Raw genomic sequence first — 19,246 nt, 5'->3', positions numbered from 1 at the left:
TGGCCCATGTGTCTCTCAAGGTTTCTAATTGAGGCCTCTTGGTTTTTGAATGCCAGGGCCTGATCTTTCCATGCAGTTTCCTGATCTTGTCTTGCCATCTCTTGATTTTTCATGAGTTTCTCCATCATTTTCTCTAGACTTGAGATTCTTTGAGAGTCTAGATTTAGTTGTGGTTGTGTGAAATGAAATGGTTGTTGTTGGAAGTTGTTTGAATTAATTGTGGGGTACTTTGAGGGCGGGATGTTGGTGCGCGAAATTGTGAACAATACTTTTCACAACTCTCATAATCCCCGGTCATGAACCCCAAAAACTTAGTAGTTCAATCCCATGGCATTACACAACTTCGCACAACTAACCAGCAAGTGCATTGGGTCGTCCAAGTAATACCTTACGTGAGTAAGGGTCGATCCCACGGAGATTGTTAGTATGAAGCAAGCTATGGTCATCTTGCAAATCTTAGTCAGGCAGACTCAAATGTATATGGTGATGAACGAAAATAACATAAAAGATAAAGATAAAGATACTTATGTAATTCATTGGTAGGAACTTCAGATAAGCGCATGAAGATGCCTTCCCTTCCGTCTCTCTGCTTTCCTACTGTCTTCATCCAATCCTTCTTACTCCTTTCCATGGCAAGCTCGTGTAGGGTTTCACCGTTGTCAATGGCTACCTCCCATCCTCTCAGTGAAAGCGATTGCATATGCTCTTGTCACAGCATAGCGGAATTCAGCTGTCGGTTCTCGGTCAGGCCGGAATAATATCCATCGATACTTTTGCGTCTGTCACTAACGCCCCGCCTGCTAGGAGTTTGAAGCACGTCACAGTCATTCAGTCATTGAATCCTACTCAGAATACCACAGACAAGGTTAGACCTTCCGGATTCTCTTGAATGCTGCCATCAGTTCTTGCCTATACCACGAAGACTCTGATCTCACGGAATGGTTGGCTCGTTTGTCAGGCGAGCACTCGGTTGTCAGGCGATCAACCATGCATCGTGCAATCAGGAATCCAAGAGATATTCACTAGAGCCTTGGTTGCTTGTAGAACAAGAGTGGTTGTCAGTCACCTTGTTCATAAGTGAGAATGATGATGAGTGTCACGGATCATCACATTCATCAAGTTGAAGAACAAGTGATATCTTGGAACAAGAACAAGCGGAATTGAATGGAAGAACAATAGTAATTGCATTAATACTCGAGGTACAGCAGAGCTCCACACCTTAATCTATGGTGTGTAGAAACTCCACCGTTGAAAATACATAAGCATAAGGTCTAGGCATGGCCGAATGGCCAGCCTCCCAATGATCTAAGATAGCATAAAACACGAAGATAGCTACCCAGATATCTCCATACAATAGCAAAAGGTCCTACTTATAGAAAACTAGTAGCCTAGGGTGTACAGAGATGAGTAAATGACATAAAAATCCACTTCCGGGCCCACTTGGTGTGTGCTTGGGCTGAGCAATGAAGCAATTTCGTGTAGAGACTCTTCTTGGAGTTAAACGCCAGCTTTTATGCCAGTTTGGGCGTTTAACTCCCATTTAGGTGCCAGTTCCGGCGTTTAACGCTGGAATTTCTTGAGGTGACTTTGAACGCCGGTTTGGGCCATCAAATCTTGGGCAAAGTATGGACTATCATATATTTCTGGAAAGCCCAGGATGTCTACTTTCCAACGCCGTTGAGAGCGCGCCAATTGGGCTTCTGTAGCTCCAGAAAATCCACTTCGAGTGCAGGGAGGTCAGAATCCAATAGCATCTGCAGTCCTTTTCAGTCTCTGAATCAGATTTTTGCTCAGAACCTTCAATTTCAGCCAGAAAATACCTGAAATCACAGAAAAACACACAAACTCATAGTAAATTCCAGAAAAGTGAATTTTAACTAAAAACTAATAAAAATATACTAAAAACTAACTAGATCATACCAAAAACATACTAAAAACAATGCCAAAAAGTGTATAAATTATCCGCTCATCACAACACCAAACTTAAATTGTTGCTTGTCCTCAAGCAACTGAAAATCAAATAAGATAAAAAGAAGAGAATATGCAATGAATCCCAAAAACATCTATGAAGATCAGTATTAATTAGATGAGCGGGGCTTTTAGCTTTTTGCCTCTGAACAGTTTTGGCATCTCACTCTATCCTTTGAAATTCAGAATGGTTGGCTTCTTTAGGAACTCAGAATCCAGATAGTGTTATTGATTCTCCTAGTTAAGTATGATGATTCTTGAACACAGCTACTTTATGAGTCTTGGCCGTGGCCCAAAGCACTCTGTCTTCCAGTATTACCACCGGATACATACATGCCACAGACACATAATTGGGTGAACCTTTTCAGATTGTGACTCAGCTTTGCTAAAGTCCCCAATTAGAGGTGTCCAGGGTTCTTAAGCACACTCTTTTTGCCTTGGATCACAACTTTATTCTTTCTTTTTCTTTCTTTTTTCTCTTTCTCTTTTTTTTTCGGTTTTTTTTCGCCTCTTCTCTCTTTTTTTTTTGTATTCACTGCTTTTTCTTGCTTCAAGAATCATTTTTAATGATTTTTCAGATCCTCAGTAACATGTCTCCTTTTTCATCATTCTTTCAAGAGCCAACCTTCATGAACCACAAATTCAAGATACATATGCACTGTTTAAGCATACATTCAGAGAACAAGAGTATTGCCTCCACATCAAAATAATTAAACTATTATAAAATTCAAAATTCATGCAATTCTTTCCTTTTTTCTCAATCAAGCACGTTTTTTTTTTATTCAAGAAAGGTGATGGATTCATAGGACATTCATAACTTTAAGGCATAGACACTAAGACTCTAATGATCACAAGACACAAACATGGATAAACATAAGCATAAAATTCGAAAAACAGAAGAATAAAGAACAAGGAAATTAAAGAACGGGTCCACCTTAGTGATGGCGGCTCTTTCTTCCTCTTGAAGATCCTATGGAGTGCTTGAGCTCCTCAATGTCTCTTCCTTGTCTTTGTTGCTCTTCCCTCATGATTCTTTGGTCTTCTCTAATTTCATGAAGAATGATGGAGTGTTCTTGATGCTCCACCCTTAGTTGTCCCATGTTGGAACTCAATTCTCCTAGGGAGGTGTTCAGTTGCTCCCAATAGTTTTGTGGAGGAAAGTGCATCCCTTGAGGTATCTCAGGGATCTCATGATGAGAGGGGTCTCTTGTGTGCTCCATCCTTTTCTTGGTGATGGGCTTGTCCTCATCAATGGGGGTGTCTCCTTCTATGTCAACTCCAACTGAATAACAGAGGTGACAAATGAGATGAGGAAAGGCTAGCCTTGCCAAGGTGGAAGACTTGTCCGCCACCTTATAAAGCTCTTGGGCTATAACCTCATGAACTTCCACTTCTTCTCCAATCATGATGCTATGAATCATGATGGCCCGGTCTAGAGTAACTTCGGACCGGTTGCGAGTGGGAATGATTGAGCGTTGAATGAACTCCAACCATCCTCTAGCCATGGGTTTGAGGTCATGCCTTCTCAATTGAACCGGCTTGCCTCTTGAATCTCTCTTCCATTGTGCGCCCTCTTCACATATGACTGTGAGGACTTGGTCCAACCTTTGATTAAAGTTGACCCTTCTTGTGTAAGGATGTTCATCTCCTTGCATCATAGGCAAGTTGAACGCTACCCTCACACTTTCCGGACTGAAATCCAAGTATTTCCCCCGAACCATAGTAAGATAATTCTTTGGATTCGGGTTCACACTTTGATCATGGTTCTTGGTGATCCATGCATTGGCATAGAATTCTTGAACCATCAAGATTCCGACTTGTTAAATGGGGTTGGTAAGCACTTCCCAACCTCTTCTTCGGATCTCATGGCGGATCTCCGGATATTCACCCTTTTTGAGTGAAAAAGGCACCTCGGGGATCACCTTCTTCAAGGCCACAACTTCATAGAAGTGGTCTTGATGCACCCTTGAGATGAATCTATCCATCTCCCATGACTCGGAGGTGGAAGCTTTTGCCTTCCCTTTTCTCTTTCTAGAGGTTTCTCCGGCCTTGGATGCCATAAATGGTTATGGAAAAACAAAAAGCAATGCTTTTACCACACCAAACTTAAAATGTTTGCTCGTCCTCGAGCAAAAGAAGAAAGAAGAGAGTAGAAGAAGAAGAAATGAGGGAGAAGGGGATGGCTTTGTATTCGGCCAAAGAAGGGGAGAAGTGGTGTTTAGGTTGTGTGAAAATGAAGGAATGAAGAAGGGTATTTATAGGAGAGAGGGGAGATGGAGTTCGGCCATTATGGGTGGGTTTGGGAGGGAAAGTGGTTTGAATTTGAAGGGTGAGGTTGGTGGGGTTTTGTGAAGGATGGATGTGAGTGGTGAAGAGAAAGATGGGATATGATAGGTGAGGGGTTTTTGGGGAAGAGGTATTGAGGTGATTGGTGAAAGGGGGAAGAAGAGAGAGAGTGGTGGTGGGGTAGGTGGGGGTCCTGTGGGGTCCACAGATCCTGTGGTGTCAAGGAAAAGTCATCCCTGCACCAAATGGCATCAAAATCCACGTTTTGAGCCATTTCTGGCGTTAAACGCCGGGCTGATGCCCATTCCTGGCGTTTAACGCCAGGTTCTTGCCCTTTTCTGGCGTTTAACGCCAGTCTGGTGCCCCTTTCTGGCGTTAAACGCCCAGAATGGTGCCAGACTGGGCGTTAAACGCCCAACTGCTAGGCTTACTGGCGTTTGAACGCCAGCAACATCTTCCTCTAGGGTGTGCTGTTTTTCTTCCTGTTTTTCATTTTGTTTTTGCTTTTTTCATTGATTTTGTGACTTCTCATGATCATCAACCTACAAAAAAGATAAAATAACAAAAGGAAATAGTTAATTATAAAACATTGGGTTGCCTCCCAACAAGCGCTTCTTTAATGTCATTAGCTTGACAGAGGACTCTCATGGAGCCTCACAGATATTCAGAGCAATGTGGGAACCTCCCAACACCAAACTTAGAGTTTGAATGTGGGGGTTCAACACCAAACTTAGTGTTTGGTTGTGGCCTCCCAACACCAAACTTAGAGTTTGACTGTGGGGGCTCTGTTTGTCTCTGATTTGAGAGAAGCTCTTCATGCTTCTTCTCCATGGTGACAGAGGGATATCCTTGAGCCTTAAACACCAAGGATTTTTCATTCACTTGAATGATCAGTTCACCTCTATCAACATCAATCACAGCCTTTGCTGTGGCTAGGAAGGGTCTGCCAAGGATGATGGATTCATCCATGCACTTTCCAGTCTCTAGGACTATGAAATCAGTAGGGATATAATGGTCTTCAACTTTTACCAAAACATTCTCTACAAGTCCATGAGCTTGTTTTCTTGAGTTGTCTGCCATCTCTAGTGAGATATTTGCAGCTTGCACCTCAAAGATCCCTAGCTTCTCCATTACAGAGAGAGGCATGAGGTTTACACTTGACCCTAAGTCACACAGGGCCTTCTTGAAGGTCATGGTGCCTGATGAGCGGATAATTTATACACTTTTTGGCATTGTTTTTAGTATGTTTTTGGTAGTTTTAGTTGAGTTTTTAGTATGTTTTTATTAGTTTTTAGTTAAAATTCACTTTTCTGGACTTTACTATGAGTTTGTGTGTTTTTCTGTGATTTCAGGTATTTTCTGGCTGAAATTGAAGGTTCTGAGCAAAAATCTGATTCAGAGACTGAAAAGGACTGCAGATGCTGTTGGATTCTGACCTCCCTGCACTCGAAGTGGATTTTCTGGAGCTACAGAAGCCCAATTGGCGCGCTCTCAACGGCGTTGGAAAGTAGACATCCTGGGCTTTCCAGCAATATGTGATAGTCCATACTTTGCCCAAGATTTGATGGCCCAAACCGGCGTTCAAAGTCACCTCAAGAAATCCCAGCGTTAAACGCTGGAACTGGCACCCAAATGGGAGTTAAACGCCCAAACTGGCATAAAAACTGGCGTTTAACTCCAAGAAGAGTCTCTACACGAAATTGCTTCATTGCTCAGCCCAAGCACACACCAAGTGGGCCCGGAAGTGGATTTTTATGTCATTTACTCATTTCTGTAAACCTTAGGCTACTAGTTTTCTATATATAGGACTTTGGTAGCTATCTTCGTTTTATGCTATCTTAGATCATTGGGAGGCTGGCCATTCGGCCATGCCTAGACCTTATGTTTATGTATTTTCAACGGTGGAGTTTCTACACACCATAGATTAAGGTGTGGAGCTCTGCTGTACCTCGAGTATTAATGCAATTACTATTGTTCTTCCATTCAATTCCGCTTGTTCTTGTTCTAAGATATCACTTGTTCTTCAACTTTATGAATGTGATGATCCGTGACACTCATCATCATTCTCACTTATGAACAAGGTGACTGACAACCACTCTTGTTCTACAAGCAACCAAGGCTCTAGTGAATATCTCTTGGATTCCTGATTGCACGATGCATGGTTGATCGCCTGACAACCGAGTGCTCGCCTGACAAACGAGCCAACCATTCCGTGAGATCAGAGTCTTCGTGGTATAGGCAAGAACTGCTGGCAGCATTCAAGAGAATCCGGAAGGTCTAACCTTGTCTGTGGTATTCTGAGTAGGATTCAATGACTGAATGACTGTGACGTGCTTCAAACTCCTAGCAGGCGGGGCGTTAGTGACAGACGCAAAAGTATCGATGGATATTATTCCGGGGGTTACCTGAAACGTGTAGCTCGGTCGTCTGGAGATGCCCGAGGTGGGGGTCAGGGACCCGAACTTGATGTGCTGGCGGTTGGTGGTTGTACCTGCAATGACACTCCGATGCTTAAGTTAGCATGGGTTCAAGCAGATATGTGTAGAATGTGGAATGTATGTCATACCTGGGTGTTCCAGTGTATTTATAGTAGTTGGCTGTGATCTTCCCTAGATAAGATATTCTTATCTTATCTTATCTTTCGGGAGTTTTATCCCTATCTTTGTGGAACCGCCTTTCCTAGGCCTTTTCGGCCTTTAGGTTTTGGGCTTCGTTCCTTTTGATGGGCCTTCTTAGCTTTATTGTCCGAGGTCCGACCTCAGGCGTGGGCCTTGGGACGAGGTCGGACCTTTCATGGATTTTGCCGAGTTGGAGGAGCTCGGTCAAGGTATGAACAGTGCCCCTGCCCGAGTTCGTCCTTTTTTGGAGGTCGAGCTCGGGCATAGTTGTTTTTCAAATTTCAAAAAGTGGCCGTTCCTGCATTTATTGCATTTTACCGTTTCTCCTTGATTTCCGTTCGGGCTCTGTGAAGGCATTATTTATTTGCTCCCTTCCTTTTTCTTCGTTTATTCTGTTGTTTTTCTAAGTTCTCGCCATCTCTTTTTCGAGCACTGCTTCTTCTTTCTCTTTGTTCTTCTTCCCCGAATCTTTCCGTGCGTCTTTTCGGGCTTTCCTCTGTGCCGCCGTTTCGTTCTCCTTGCTTCGGAGCTCGTCGTCTTCTTTCTTTTTTCCAGGTTTGTTCCCGTCTCTTTTCTTTGTGTACATATGCTTTCTGTTCTTTGTGTGGCTCTTGTTTGTTTCTTTTTCTTTATGCCTGGGTTGCCCCGAAAAGAGGCGCCGCCATTGCCTTGTTTGTATATGGGGGGGGCTCTTTTTGTTTTTCTGGTACTTTGCTCCGGGTTGCCGTATTTTCTTTTGTTTCTTGCTTGGCTGAACGGGTTTTCGCTGTCTGCTTTATGTGATTTTTGCTTGCTGTTGTACTTCTTCTTTGTAGGTAAGAGTTTCATGTCTCGAAAGGTTCTTCAAGCGATGTCGACCAAGATTCCAAGTGGTCTTGGTTGGGTAGACCCTCTTCCCCTAAAAGTCCCTTCTGTGGTAGATTCTGAGTATTTGGCTAGGTTCCGTAGGCACTGTAGCGTATGTGAGAATAGAGAGTCTGAGAGGGATTATGAACTAGTAGCCCCGGAATCCGAGGAGAGAGTGTGCTTCCCGCCTTTAGATAGTTCCGAGAAGCTCTTCTTTTATGCTTATGACTGTTTTTTCTCTAAGCTGGGTGTCCGACTTCCTTTTACCGACCTGGAGTCCGAGGTGTTGTGGTCATGTAACCTTGCCCCTACGCAGCTCCATCCAAATTCTTGGGCGTTTTTAAAGCTGTTTCAACTTTTGTGTCAGTTTTTGGGCGTCGCTCCCTCTATTTCTCTTTTTTCCTATTGTTTGTGTTGACGAAGCCGGGGTCGGGTGGGGGGAAGGTGTCTTGGGTTTCTTTTAGGGCTAACCAGGGAAGGAAGTTTTGTACCCTTTATGATGAGTCCTTTCATGATTTCAAGAACTTTTATTTCAAGGTCCGGGCTACTGGAGACGTCCGACCTTTCTTTCTGGATGAGAGTGGGGAGCCTTCTTTTCCTCTTTGTTGGCAGGAGAATGTAGTGTCTGCTAAGTATACTTTTGAGAGTCTAGATGAGGTTGAGCAGGCTTTTGTGGGTGTGGTGAGCAGTTTATGGGGTCGGGCACCTCACTTGGATACGAAGAAAATGTTGGGGGATCCAAGCCTTCTCCGTTCCGAGTTAGGTAGTTTCCCGACCTCTCCGAGATTCTTCTTTTTCAATATTGTTGTTTTGCTTGTTTTTGGTTGAATTTCTGTTGTGGTAATCCTTTTCTTTATATTTCTGCAGAGATGTCTTCTCAGGCGGATTCCATGAAGTCCCTTCGTCGGACGAAGAAGTCTGTGGCTGCTCGAAATATCGAGGCTGAGGCTTCTGCTCGATCTTCTCCGCAGAAGACTACCGTGGGTGTTCAGACTCGGTCGAAGACTATTCCGACTCCCCAGTTCCGAGCTATAAATCAAGACCCTCCGACCTCCGGGCCTGCTACCTCTTCTCCTCCCCCGTTCTCGAGTCCTCCTCCCAAGAAGCAGAAGACCTCTCAAGAGCTTGCGGGTTTTAACGATAAGGATTTCGATGCTCTTGGTTGGATTGAACAGCATATTCTCCCTCAGACTTTTATCTCTACTGATGACGTGTCTATGGAGCATCATTTTCAGTATATGGCGCGGAGTTGTGTTCGGATGGCCAGTCTTCATGCTGCTATTGCCCGGGAGTTCAAGAAATCCCCCATTGGCGCGACCAGCTCCCGACTTGAGAAGGCTCAGTCCGAGTTCGAGAAGATTAGTGAGCTGAAGGCTGCTAGGATTACAGAGCTGGAGGCCTCTTTGGAGAAGGAGAAAGCTAAAGCTACCGCGGCTGTGGCGGCAGCGAAGGCGTCCGAGGAGATGGCGAAGGCGGCGACGGAGAATTATACTCGGCTATATGCCGAGCTTGTGGAGACAAGGGAGAAGTTGCAATCTGCTCAGGATGATTTTTACGGGCTGGAAGGCCATGTGGCTAAGGGTATGGATGCTATGTTCGAGAATTTGAAGGCTCAGGTCCGGGTTCTTGCTCTTGACCTGGATCTGAGCTTATTTAGTACGGATAACGTTGTTGTGGAGGGAAAGATTGTTCCTGCTCCCAATGAGGATGAGGTTCCGGTGTCCGATCCCAAGGTTCCGGTGTCCGACCTCAAGGTTCCGGTTGCGGACCCGACTTCACCTTTGGCCGGGGATGGATCTGGTGTGGAGGTTTCAAGCCGGGATGACGGTGCTGTTGATGCAGTCCCGATTTCTATGTTTCCTCCGCAGCCTTCTGTTGATGTGGAGTCCGGAAAGGACCTTGATCCTCTGTAATCTTTTTATTTTTGATTTTGCCCAGCCTGTGGGCTCTTTTGCTTTTGGATGGTTTCTGTGAACGCTTTGGACACCTTTTTGCTTTTAGCTACTTGTAGTAACTTTTTAGCTTTATTATGCGGTGTTTTATTCGCGTTTTGACTTTTTGTTCCGCTTTTATGCTTTTTTAGTTTTTTGGATAACAACTTTTTTTAGCTAGCGCTTTGAAACTTTGCTTTGCTCTTCCTTTGATTTCGTTTTTTTCGCTTGTACTTTTTAGTTGTTTTTGTATAGCAACTTTTTAGCAAGCGTTTTCGAAATCTTGGCTTTGCCTCTTCCTTTGATTTCGTTTTTTCGCTTGTACTTTTTAGTTGTTTTTGTATAGCAACTTTTTAGTAAGCGTTTTCGAAATCTTGGCTTTGCCTCTTTAAGGCTTTCTTTCTTGGATCCGGGTTTTTCCTCGGACCTCGGGTGTTCGAGTACTTCCCTTTGTTGGGTCCGACCTTGTCGTTGGTCGGCCTTTTAAGTTATTTTTGTAATCTCTTTTTATTTGGCTTTTTGAACCTTTTCAGAGTTACTTTATAACTTCTCACATTAATTTGAACCTCGTCGCTTTATCTTTGCCGACCTTGTGCGGTCTTTTTGGCAAATGATTTTTTGCGTTTTGTCAAGCATAAATTAATGCGCCTTGGCGGGTGGTGCGCGAAATTGTGATCACTACAACTTCACACAACTAACCAGCAAGTGCACTGGGTCGTCCAAGTAATACCTTACGTGAGTAAGGGTCGATCCCACGGAGATTGTTGGTATGAAGCAAGCTATGGTCACCTTGTAAATCTCAGTCAGGCAGACTCAATTGGATATGGTGATAAACGAAAATAACATAAAGATAAAGATAGAGATACTTATGTATATCATTGGTGTAAGAGCTTCAGACAAGCGTATGAAGATGCCTTCCCTTCCGTCTCTCTGCTTTCCTACTGCCTTCATCCAATCCTTCTTACTCCTTTCCATGGCAAGCTCGTATAGGGTCTCACTGTTGTCAGCAGCTACCTCCCATCCTCGCAGTGAAAGCTAATGCTCAATACTCTGTCACAGTACGGCCAATCACCGGTTCGGTTCCCTCCCCTAAGGGAATAGAATCACTCTTTTGCGTCTGTCACTAACGCCCAGTAGGTTACAGGTTTGAAGCACGTCACAGTCATTCAATCATTGAATCCTACTCAGAATACCACAGACAAGGTTTAGACCTTCCGGATTCTCTTGAATGCCGCCATCAGGTCCTGCCTATACCACGAAGACTCCGAAGAATCCAAGAGATATTCACTAAGCCTCAGATGCTTGTAGAACAAGAATGGTTGTCAGTCACCTTGTTCATGGGTGAGAATGGTGATGGGCGTCAATCATCACCTTCATCATGTTGAAGAACAAGTGATATCTTGGATAAAGAACAAGCGGAATTGAATAGAAGAACAATAGTAATTGCATTAATACTCGAGGTACAGCAGAGCTCCACACCTTAATCTATGGTGTGTAGAAACTCCACCGTTGAAAATACATAAGAACAAAAGTGATCATTGGTTTCGGCCCCAGAGAGGGAACCAGAAGAACCAAGATGAAAATACAATAGTAAAAGGTCCTACTTATAGAAAACTAGTAGCCTAAGGTTTACAGAGATGAGTAAATGACATAAAAATCCACTTCCGGGCCCACTTGGTGTGTGCTTGGGCTGAGCAATGAAGTAATTTTCGTGTAGAGACTCTTCTTGGCGTTTAACTCCAGCTTTTATGCCAGTTTGGGCGTTTAACTCCCATTCTTGTGCCAGTTTGGGCGTTTAACGCTGGAAATTCTGAGGGTGACTTTGAACGCCGGTTTGGGCCATCAAATCTTGGGCAAAGTATGGACTATTATATATTGCTGGAAAGCCCAGGATGTCTACTTTCCAACGCCGTTGAGAGCGTGCCAATTGGGCTTCTGTAGCTCCAGAAAATCCACTTCGAATGCAGGGAGGTCAGAATCCAACAGCATCTGCAGTCCTTTTGAGTCTCTGGATCAGATTTTTGCTCAGATCCCTCAATTTCAGCCAGAAAATACCTGAAATCACAGAAAAACACACAAACTCATAGTAAAGTCCAGAAAAGTGAATTTTAACTAAAAACTAATAAAAATATAATAAAAACTCAACTAAAACTACCAAAAACATACTAAAAACAATGCCAAAAAGTATACAAATTATCCGCTCATCACAACACCAAACTTAAATTGTTGCTTGTCCCCAAGCAACTGAAAATCAAATAAGATAAAAAGAAGAGAATATACTATAGACTCCAAATTATCAATGAAACTAAGCTCCAAATTAGATGAGCGGGACTAGTAGCTTTTTGCCTCCGAACAGTTTTTGCATCTCACTTTATCCTTTGAAATTCAGAATGATTGGCTTCTTTAGGAACTCAGAATCCAGATAGTGTTATTGATTCTCCTAGTTAAGTATGATGATTCTTGAACACAGCTACTTATTGAGTCTTGGCTGTGGCCCAAAGCACTCTGTCTTCCAGTATTACCACCGGATACATACATGCCACAGACACATAATTGGGTGAACCTTTTCAGATTGTGACTCAGCTTTGCTAAAGTCCCCAATTAGAGGTGTCCAGGGTTCTTAAGCACACTCTTATTGCCTTGGATCACAACTTTATTTCTTTCTTTTTCTTTCTTTTTCTCTTTTTTTTTTCGTATTCACTGCTTTTTCTTGCTTCAAGAATCATTTTTATGATTTTTCAGATCCTCAGTAACATGTCTCCTTTTTCATCATTCTTTCAAGAGCCAACAATTTTAACATTCATGAACCACAAATTCAAAAGACATATGCACTGTTTAAGCATACATTCAGAAAACAACAAGTATTGTCACCACATCAAACTAATTAAGCTAGTTTTAAAGATGAATTTGAAATCCTGTACTTCTTGTTCTTTTGTGATAAAAACAGTTTTCATTTAAGAAAGGTGATGGATTCATATTCATAGCTTTAAGGCATAGACACTAAGACACTAATGATCACAAGACACAAACATGGATAAACATAAAGCACTAAAATTCGAAAAACAGAAAATAAAGAACAAGGAGATTAAAGAACGGGTCCACCTTAGTGATGGCGGCTCTTTCTTTCTCTTGAAGATCCTATGGAGTGCTTGAGCTCCTCAATGTCTCTTCCTTGTCTTTGTTGCTCCTCTCTCATGATCCTTTGATCTTCTCCAATTTCATGGAGGAGGATGGCATGTTCTTGGTGCTCCACCCTTAGTTGTCCCATGTTGGAACTTAATTTTCCTAGGGAGGTGTTAATTTGCTCCCAGTAGTCTTGTGGAGGAAAGTGCATCCCTTGAGGTATCTCAGGGATTTCTTGATGAGAGGGGTCTCTTGTTTGCTCCATCTTCTTCTTAGTGATGGGCTTGAGGTCATGCCTTCTCAGTTGAACAGGCTTTGGATGCCATAAATGGTTATGGAAAAACAAAGAGCAATGCTTTTACCACACCAAACTTAAAAGGTTTGCTCGTCCTCGAGCAAAAGAAGAAAGAAGAGAGTAGAAGAAGAAGAAATGGAGGAGAGAGAGATGGCTTTGTGGTTAGGCCAAAAGAGGGGGAGAAGTGGTGTTTAGGTTGTGTGAAAATGAAGGGTGGATGTGAGTGGTGAAGAGGTATTGAGGTGATTGGTGAATGGGTGAAGAAGAAGAGAGGGTGGTGGGGTTGGTGGGGATCCTGTGGGGTCCACAGATCCTTAGGTGTCAAGGAAAAGTCATTCCTACACCAAATGGCATCAAAATCCACGTTTTGAGCCATTTCTGGCGTTAAACGCCGGGCTGGTGCCCATTCCTGGCGTTTAACGCCAGGTTCTAGCCCTTTTCTGGCGTTTAACGCCAGTCTGGTGCCCCTTTCTGGCGTTAAACGCCCAGAATGGTGCCAGACTGGGCGTTAAACGCCCAACTGCTAGGCTTACTGGCGTTTAAACGCCAGTAGCTTCTTCCTCCAGGGTGTGCTGTTTTTCTTCCTGTTTTTCACTCTGTTTTTGCTTTTTTCATTGTTTTTGTGACTTCTTATGATCATCAACCTACAAAAAAGATAAAATAACAAAAGGAAATAGTTAATTATAAAACATTGGGTTGCCTCCCAACAAGCGCTTCTTTAATGTCAGTAGCTTGACAGATGGCTCTCATGGAGCTTCACAAATGATCAGAGCAATGTTGGAACCTCCCAACACCAAACTTAGAGGTTGAATGTGGGGGTTCAACACCAAACTTAGAGTTTGGTTGTGGCCTCCCAACACCAAACTTAGAGTTTGACTGTGGGGGCTCTGTTTGTCTCTGATTTGAGGGAAGCTCTTCAAGCTTCCTCTCCATGGTGACAGAGGGATATCCTTGAGCTTTAAACACCAAGGATTTTTCATTCACTTGAATGATCAACTTTCCTCTATCAACATCAATCACAGCCTCTGCTGTGGCTAGGAAGGGTCTGCCAAGGATGATGGATTCATCCATGCACTTCCCAGGATCTTGTCTCTTTTGAGTTAATTTCTGCCTAGACAAGTCATCCAGTTCTTTGGTGAGCAAAGGAGGTTCTTCCTCCCAAGTCTCATTTCCAAATAACTTGTCATTTAGCTTCATGATTGCTCCAAGGTATTTAGCAACTTGCTCTTCAGTGACATACTCATCCTCTTCAGAGGAAGAATACTCATCAGAGCTCATGAAAGGCAGAAGTAAGTCCAATGGAATCTCTATGGTCTCATTTTGAGCCTCAGATTCCCATTGTTCCTTATTGAGGAACTCAGAGGAGATTGGCACACGCCCACTGAGGTCTTCCTCAGTGGCGTCCTCCTCCCCTCTTTCCTCTCCATATTCGGCCATGTTTATGGCTTTGCACTCTCCTTTTGGATTTTCTTCTGTATTACTTGGAAGAGTACTAGGAGGGAGTTCAGTAATTTTCTTGCTCAGCTGTCCCACTTGTCCTACCAAATTTCTGATGGAGGACCTTGTTTCATTCATGAAACTTTGAGTGGTCTTTATTAGATCAGAGACCATTGTTGCTAAGTCAGAAGTGTTCTGCTTAGAACTCTCTGTCTATTGCTGAGAAGATGATGGAAAAGGCTTGCCATTGCTAAACCTGTTTCTTCCACCATTATTATTGAAACCTTGTTGAGGTCTCTCTTGATTCTTCCATGAGAAATTTGGGTGATTTCTCCATGAAGAATTATAGGTGTTTCCATAGGGTTCTCCTAGGTAATTTACCTCTTCCATTGAAGGGTTCTCAGGATTATAAGCTTCTTCCTCAGATGAAGCTTCCTTAGTACTGCCAGGTGCATTTTGCATTCCAGACAGACTTTGAGAAATCAAATTGACTTGTTGAGTCAATATTTTATTCTGAGCCAAAATGGCGTTCAGAGTGTCAATCTCAAGAACTCCTTTCTTCTGACTAGTCCCATTGTTCACAGGATTCCTTTCAGAAGTGTACATGAATTGGTTATTTGCAACCATTTCAATTAGCTCTTGAGCCTCTGTAGGCGTCATCTTCAAATGAAGAGATCCTCCAGCAGAGCTATCCAAAGACATCTTGGATAGTTCAGAGAGACCATCATAGAAAATACCTATGATGCTCCATTCAGAAAGCATGTCAGAAGGACATTTTCTGATTAATTGTTTGTATCTTTCCCAAGCTTCATAGAGGGATTCTCCATCCTTTTGTCTGAAGGTTTGGACTTCCACTCTAAGCTTACTCAATTTTTGAGGTGGAAAGAACTTTGCCAAGAAGGCATTGACTAGCTTTTCCCAAGAGTCCAGGCTTTCTTTAGGTTGTGAGTCCAACCATGTCCTAGCTCTGTCTCTTACAGCAAAAGGGAATAGCATCAGTCTGTAGACCTCAGGGTCAACCCCATTAGTCTTGACTGTGTCACAGATTTGCAAGAACTCAGCTAAAAACTGATGAGGATCTTCCAATGGAAGTCCATGGAACTTGCAATTCTGTTGCATTAGAGAAACTAATTGAGGCTTAAGCTCAAAGTTGTTTGCTCCAATGGCAGGGATAGAGATGCTTCTCCCATAAAAATCAGGAGTAGGTGCAGTGAAGTCACCCAGCACCTTCCTTGCATTGTTGGCATTGTTGTTGTTTTCGGCTGCCATGGGTTCTTCTTCCTTGAAGAATTTGGTCAGGTCCTCTAAAGAGAGTTGTGCTTTGGCTTCTCTTAGCTTTCTCTTCAAGGTCCTTTCAGGTTCAGGGTCAGCTTCAACAAGAATGCCTTTGTCTTTGTTCCTGCTCATAAGAAAGAGAAGACAACAAGAAAATGTGGAATCCTCTATGTCACAGTATAGAGATTCCTTTAAGTGTCAGAGGAAAAGAAGAGTAGAAGATAGAAGTAGAAAATTCGAACTTATCAGAAAAAGATGGAGTTCGAATTTTGCATTAAGGGATAGTGTTAGTCCATAAACAGAAGGATGTGAGAAGAAGGGAAGTAATTTTCGAAAATTAAGTGGAAGATTTTGAAAACATTTTTGAAAAACATTACTTAATTTTCGAAAAAATGAAAGTGGAAAAGAAATCAAGTGATTTTTGAAAAAGATTTTGAAATTAGAAATTAAAAAGATTTGATTGAAAACTATTTTGAAAAAGATGTGGTTAAGAAGATATGATTGGTTTTTTTTTTTTTTAAAAAGATGTAATTGAGAAAATATGATTTGAAAACAATTTTAAAAGATATGATTTGAAAACAATTTGAAAAGATATGATTTTTAAAAATTAATGACTTGCCTAACAAGAAAAGATATGATTCAAACATAAAACCTTCCTCAACAGAAAAGGCAAAAAATGTTCAATCAAATCATTAATTGTTAGTAAGTATCATTGAAAAAGGAAAGAAATTGATTTTGAAAACATTTGATTGAAAAGATATGATTTGAAAAAGATTTGATTTTGAAAAACTTTGAAAACTTGAAAAAAAATTGATTTGAAAACAAAATCTTCCCCCTTGTGCCATCCTGGCGTTAAACGCCCAGAATGTGCACATTCTGGCGTTTAACGCCCAAACTACTACCCTTTTGGGCGTTAAACGCCCAGCCAGGCACCCTGGCTGGCGTTTAAACGCCAGTCTGTCTTCTTCACTGGGCATTTTTGAATGCTCAGCTTTTTCTGTGTGATTCCTCTGCAGTATGTTCTGAATCTTCAATTCTCTGTATCATTGACTTGAAAAGACACAAATTAAAAATATTTTTGGATTTTTAATAATGAGGAATAATCAAAATGCAACTAAAATCAAATAATAATGCATGCAAGATACCAAACTTAGCAGTTTGTACACTACTGACACTAACAAAATGAGAATGCATATGAGAAACAACAAAATACTCAAGTCAATAGAATTCAAAGATCAAAACAAGAAAATCATCAAGAACAACTTGAAGATTAATTAAGACACATGCAAAAATTCGAAAAATGCAAGAAGAACAGAAACATGCAATTGACACCAAACTTAAAATGAGACTCTAGACTCAAACAAGAAATATTTTTGGATTTTATGATTTTGTAATTTTTTTGTGCTTTTTCGAAAATTAAGTGAAAATAAAAATAAAGGTATCAAAATTCTTAATGAGAATTCCAGGAATCATGCAATGTTAGTCTAAAGCTTTAGTCTAAAGGAATTAGACATGGCCGGCTAAGCTTCAGCAGGACATTGCATTCAAGAGCTAAATTGATGATGATCAATCAGCTTTGGTGATGATAAGAACATCACCTTGAAACACTAGAATTCATTCTTAAAGAACTCTGAAAAAAAAAAATACCTAATCTAAGCAACAAGATGAACCGTCAGTTGTCCATACACAAGAACAATCCCCGGCAACGGCGCCAAAAACTTGGTGCGCGAAATTGTGATCACTACAACTTCACACAACTAACCAGCAAGTGCACTGGGTCGTCCAAGTAATACCTTACGTGAGTAAGGGTCGATCCCACGGAGATTGTTGGTATGAAGCAAGCTATGGTCACCTTGTAAATCTCAGTCAGGCAGACTCAATTGGATATGGTGATAAACGAAAATAACATAAAGATAAAGATAGAGATACTTATGTATATCATTGGTGTAAGAGCTTCAGACAAGCGTATGAAGATGCCTTCCCTTCCGTCTCTCTGCTTTCCTACTGCCTTCATCCAATCCTTCTTACTCCTTTCCATGGCAAGCTCGTATAGGGTCTCACTGTTGTCAGCAGCTACCTCCCATCCTCGCAGTGAAAGCTAATGCTCAATACTCTGTCACAGTACGGCCAATCACCGGTTCGGTTCCCTCCCCTACCGGAATAGAATCACTCTTTTGCGTCTGTCACTAACGCCCAGTAGGTTACAGGTTTGAAGCACATCACAGTCATTCAATCATTGAATCCTACTCAGAATACCACAGACAAGGTTTAGACCTTCCGGATTCTCTTGAATGCCGCCATCAGGTCCTGCCTATACCACGAAGACTCCGAAGAATCCAAGAGATATTCACTAAGCCTCAGATGCTTGTAGAACAAGAATGGTTGTCAGTCACCTTGTTCATGGGTGAGAATGGTGATGGGCGTCAATCATCACCTTCATCATGTTGAAGAACAAGTGATATCTTGGATAAAGAACAAGCGGAATTGAATAGAAGAACAATAGTAATTGCATTAATACTCGAGGTACAGCAGAGCTCCACACCTTAATCTATGGTGTGTAGAAACTCCACCGTTGAAAATACATAAGAACAAAAGTGATCATTGGTTTTGGCCCCAGAGAGGGAACCAGAAGAACCAAGATGAAAATACAATAGTAAAAGGTCCTACTTATAGAAAACTAGTAGCCTAAGGTTTACAGAGATGAGTAAATGACATAAAAATCCACTTCCGGGCCCACTTGGTGTGTGCTTGGGCTGAGCAATGAAGTAATTTTCGTGTAGAGACTCTTCTTGGCGTTTAACTCCAGCTTTTATGCCAGTTTGGGCGTTTAACTCCCATTCTTGTGCCAGTTTGGGCGTTTAACGCTGGAAATTCTGAGGGTGAATTTGAACGCCGGTTTGGGCCATCAAATCTTGGGCAAAGTATGGACTATTATATATTGCTGGAAAGCCCAGGATGTCTACTTTCCAACGCCGTTGAGAGCGTGCCAATTGGGCTTCTGTAGCTCCAGAAAATTCACTTCGAATGCAGGGATGTCAGAATCCAACAGCATCTGCAGTCCTTTTGAGTCTCTGGATCAGATTTTTGCTCAGATCCCTCAATTTCAGCCAGAAAATACCTGAAATCACAGAAAAACACACAAACTCATAGTAAAGTCCAGAAAAGTGAATTTTAACTAAAAACTAATAAAAATATAATAAAAACTCAACTAAAACTACCAAAAACATACTAAAAACAATGCCAAAAAGTATACAAATTATCCGCTCATCAGCGGGGTACTTTTTCAGGATTTGTTTCATCACGAGGAAGAACAAAAGAAAATAGAAAGATTTGATTAGTATTAAAAAAGAAAGAATATTTACAGAGTGTTTACCCTTGACTAGGTCGGGTGCCTTACTTGACCGGGTGTCTCATTAAAAAACCCCCTGTAGGGGAAAAAGAGTACACCTCGGGTCAAATTTTTCTAG

At 42.0% G+C, this 19,246-nt stretch overlaps 1 non-coding gene across 1 annotated transcript; it reads left to right on the top strand.

Annotated features, from left to right (window-relative positions):
* The first annotated feature begins 15,260 nt into the window (after positions 1-15,260).
* LOC130959773 (small nucleolar RNA R71) lies at positions 15,261-15,368 on the top strand. The gene has a single exon (XR_009078840.1). It is a non-coding gene; the product is annotated as a small nucleolar RNA R71 (small nucleolar RNA).
* The last annotated feature ends 3,878 nt before the right edge of the window (positions 15,369-19,246 follow it).

This window comes from Arachis stenosperma, chromosome 10 (genome assembly GCF_014773155.1).
Source record: "Arachis stenosperma cultivar V10309 chromosome 10, arast.V10309.gnm1.PFL2, whole genome shotgun sequence".
Lineage (NCBI taxonomy): Eukaryota > Viridiplantae > Streptophyta > Magnoliopsida > Fabales > Fabaceae > Arachis > Arachis stenosperma.
The sequence above is the reverse complement of the archived record's forward strand: the minus strand, read 5'-3'. Positions and strand labels throughout refer to the sequence as shown.